The following is a 4,681-nucleotide window of genomic DNA, read 5'->3' on the forward strand; positions in this document are numbered from 1 at the left end:
AGAAAAGAGCTTTAGTGTTAAGGCCCCTACACACCAGGCCAATATCGGCCGTCTTGCGTTGTTGGGCGAAAACGGGTTCCTTGTCGCCCAAAGTCAATTTGGTGTGTCCCGAACCCCTGGCCGTGACACGCCTTATTTGGCCTTTCACGGTCGACACATGTTGAATCGGCCGGGTGTCGGACACAAGCTATCGGGCCAAGAAACCACTCTGATCAGCTGTTCAGCTAGCAAATGAGAAACGGAAGTGAGGGACGTAAACAAACGATTTAAGGCACAAGACAGCAGCTAAACACCAGCAGGTGATACTTAAAGACATCAAACATAGCCCTTAAATGTCCTCTCTTACCTCCCACACATAGCAGGGACATCTCTGATATCGGCGGGAGCGTCCCCGGCTGTCCTCTGCTGAGAGCTCCGTGATTTGTTTGGTCAAGTCCGGTTTTTCATCTCATCGTACATTTAGCAAGAAGTGGCCATTATTACATTGCTGACTCAATAAACTACACACCCGCCAGAACACTGCGATCATCAGATGCAGATCTATTAACTGTGATTTTATAGTATGTCTGCACTATATGTGCTCATTTCATCATTCATGTATTTTTATATTCTAAAACATGTTTTCGATGGACGAGAGTGAAAATGGAACGCACACGCTATTTGTTTGTTTATATCAGTCTGTTCTTCTTCTCTGTCTTCCGGTTGTTGCCTATTTTGAATGACGAATACACACTACCGCCGCCTGCTGGTAAGGAGAGTTATTGCCACTCACGCATGCGCAGTTCATACGTGCTCGGCTGAAGTCTTTGCGGTGATTTCCAGTGCGACACACGGCCAATACGCAGGAGAACTCGTCGATGGAACTGTCGGTGTCGGGTGTCGGCGAGTTCTCTGGTGACTGCCTGGTGTGTCAGGGCCTTTAGAGGTCTTTAATCAGAAAAAATTAGATATTTCTGCAGGAAACGCACAGTGATAGCCTGAATGAGACGGACTGGGGGATGTGGTGGGGGGGTCAGTATGTACTCAGTCATGGCTCAAACCTTAGTGCTGGAGTAGCTATTTTTTTCTCCCCCTCTCTAAATGTTAAGATTCTATCCAGCACAGAGATAGTGGCAGGTAGAGCCTTGATGGTGAAAGTGGAACTGTTAGAGTTCATTTTCACTTTTATTAATGTTTATGCACCCAATCAGGGCCCTGCACGTGTATCTGTGTTTCACTTATTAAAAGACAAGCTAGACACTAGTGTACAGGGGGAGTGTGTTATACTGGGGGGGGACTGGAACGTTTGCACTAATGTCACTTTAGACAGAATAGGACGGGAGCCGCATCCTCAGTCGTCCCTTTTACTGTCACAGGTGATAAGAGAGGCTGACTTAGTGGATGTGTGGAGGATGAAACACCCCTCTGTTAAACAATACACCTGGATGAGAATGCTAGATGGGGGCGTCAGTGCAGCCAGGCTAGACAGATTTTACATGTCTGCTTCTTTTATTACTCGTGCAGTGAACTGTCACATCCAACCTGTTGGTTTTACAGATCATCAGCTAGTTTCTTTAGATTTGGTTTTATCCAACACAGAGAAACCTAGATCGTTCTGGCAGTTTAATGTTAAAATTTTACAAGATTTGATTTTCTGTGAGAATTTAATTTTTTTTTGGATCAACTGGAAATCAAAGAAAGAGTCTTTTCCCTCCCTGAGTCAGTGGTGGGAGGTAGGAAAGGCTCAGATTAGAGTGTTCTGCCAACAGTATACAGCCTACTCCACTGCCAACATTAGGAGAGCTATAGAGCAGTTAGAGAGGGAGATCAGAGAGTTAGAGAGTGTGTCTGCTCAAAATATAGAACAGTCCCTCTTAAAACAACAACAGCTTAACTGTTTTCTTCAGGAGAAAGCCATGGGAGCTCTGATCAGGGCCCGTTTTACTTCCATGAGAGACATTGATGCACCAACCACCTTTTTTTTCAACCTGGAGAGGTCTGTGGGCCAAAGGAAGCAGATGGTGTGTCTGCGTCTCCCCGATGGACAGGTAACCTCTGAACCTGCTGAGATGAGGAGGCATGCAGTGTCCTTCTACACGGACCTGTTCAAAGCCGAAGGTTGTGACGTAGAAGCTGCTGATGAACTTCTTCAGGGTCTTCCACAGCTGGGTCCAGCCGAAAGTGACACCCTGGGCTCTGACATTACGCTGGAGGAACTGACCTCTGCGGTGACACAGATGGCCTCCGGCAAGGCTCCGGGCATAGACGGTTTACCTGCAGACTTTTAAAAAAAATGTTGGAGTATTCTAGGACAGGACTTGTTGGACGTATTGATGGAGTCCTTTGGGAAAGGGACTCTTCCAGCTTCCTGTAGGCGTGCAGTGATTTCACTGTTGCCTAAGAAAGGAGATTTAACCTTGCTGAAGAATTGGAGACCTGTGGCTCTCTTATGTACGGACTATAAGATACTGTCAAAGGTTTTAGCTAACAGACTGAAGTGTTTTATCGAACTTCTTATTGGTAGTGATCAGACATATTGCATCCCTGGCAGATCAATCGTGGACAATTTGTTTTTGATGAGAGACACTTTTGATGTTTGCAAACTGTATAATATAAATGTTGGTATTATTTCTATTGACCAGGAGAAGGCGTTTGATCGTGTGGATCACACTTTTCTGGCTGCCACATTGCAGGCTTTTGGTGTTGGGGAGCATTTTTTGTCCTGGGTGAAGTGTTTGTACAGTGATGCATGTTGTGTTGTGAAGGTGGGGGGAGGGCTGAGCAGACCTGTACCAGTTAAAAGGGGGATCAGGCCATCGAGCCCCTTTTGTGCAGACTTAGAAACAGGTTGACGGGCCTGTGTCTGCCAGAGTCAGCTCAGGCCCCCCCGGTGGTTGTATCAGCTTATGCTGATGATGTCAGTGTTTTTGTCCAGGGTCAGCGAGATATCCAGGAGCTACAGGACAGTTTAGCTTTGTATAGGAAGGCTGCTTCAGCCAAAGTTAATTGGGAGAAGAGTGAGGCAGTCTTGGTAGGTCAGTGGAGTGTAGAAAATAGGCCCAGTCTTCCTGGTAACCTCAGCTGGGGAAACAAGGGTTTAAAGGTCCTGGGAGTTTGGTTGGGGTCTGAGGACATGGTGGCACAGAACTGGGAGGGATTGCTGGGAAAGGTGCAAGCAAAATTAGCCAAATGGAGATGGCTGCTACCCCAGCTGTCCTACAGGGGAAGAGTTCTTGTAGCCAACAATCTGGTTGCCTCGTCTCTGTGGCACAGACTCCAGGTGTTAACCCCACCGCCGGGCCTCATGAAACAACTGCAGCGGCTCCTCGTGGATTTCTTCTGGTCGGGTCATCACTGGGTGCCAGCATCGGTCCTGTACCTGCCTGTGGCGGAGGGGGGGCAGGGCCTCGTGGACATTACTGCAAGGACTGCTGCTTTTAGACTGCAGGCAGCTCAGCGGCTGCTGTATGGTGCCTCTCCCTGCTGGCTGGCTATGGCCCGGCTGTTGCTCTGGAGGGCAGGGGGCTTTGGTTTTGATAAACACCTGTTTCTGCTGAAGGCCCCTGCGTACAAGATAACTGGACTTACACCTTTTTACTGCTCAGTCATCAATGCCTGGAAGATTCTGAGTTTTACCAGACCACCCTGACCCCCGGCCTGGGATGTGGCTGTTTGAGGAGCCACTGTTTGACACTGGTTTTCTTTCAGGAACCTTTTTCTCTTCAGCCACCCTAAAGAACGCGTTCATTGAAGCGGGAGTGGTAAAACTTGGCCATTTGACGGGGGTCTCCACAGAAAAACTGGCTGAGGTGACGGGCATTCGATCAACCCGAGTTCTGGAGAACTTGGTAGATGAGGTGTGGCAGTCGCTGTCGCCATCGCACCGGACTTTTGCTCTGGATGCAGATCTGGCTGACCAGTGGAGAAAGGGACACGATTATGTTTTTCCTGCCTTGAGTGTGGGTCCTGCGGTGGGGGAATGGAGAGAGGAGGATGGTCTCCTGCTATCACTGGGGACTCTAACACCTGGAAAGTTCAGCTCCTGCAATGGGAAGAAGCTATACCTTAGCTGCGTAAAGGTGCTAAACCTCAGCTCGCTCGCAGGCGTCAGAGAGTCGAAGTGGACAGATGTGTTTGGCTTGGGCTTTTCCCCTCAGGGCAGCTGGCGGATCTTGTATAAATCTCCGGTTGAGAAACGGATGGCTGACATCCAATGGAGAATTGTACATGGTGCAATAGCCACTAATAAATATAGAGCTCATTTTGACCCGGGCACAAGGGGGGGCTGTCCGTTCTGTTTTATGGCAGAAACACTGGAGCATTTAGTGGTGTCCTGTCCCCGATTAGCTGGTCTTAAAAAAATGTTACAGGAGTGGGTGGAAGGGTTCGGGGAGGTTTTCTCCATACCACTTTTTGTCCATGGCCCCAAATACATCCTGAAGAAGAAGAAAACCCTACTACTGATACATTTCTTGTTTGCTAATGCAAAATTAGCAATCTGGAAAAGTAGGAAGAACCAACTTGCTGGAGTGGGATGGACGGATGTAGTGCTCTGTCTGAGGGGGCTGGTGGCAGCGCGTCTGAGGGTGGAGCATGCGTACTATACGCTGATCAATCATCTGCAGGGGTTTCTGGATGTGTGGGCTGTTGGGCAGGTTCTGTGCTCACTGGGGGAGAATGACTCTCTAATATTGAAGTTTTG

The sequence above is a fragment of the Trematomus bernacchii genome, unplaced genomic scaffold (genome assembly GCF_902827165.1).
Source record: "Trematomus bernacchii unplaced genomic scaffold, fTreBer1.1, whole genome shotgun sequence".
Taxonomy (NCBI): Eukaryota; Metazoa; Chordata; class Actinopteri; order Perciformes; family Nototheniidae; genus Trematomus; species Trematomus bernacchii.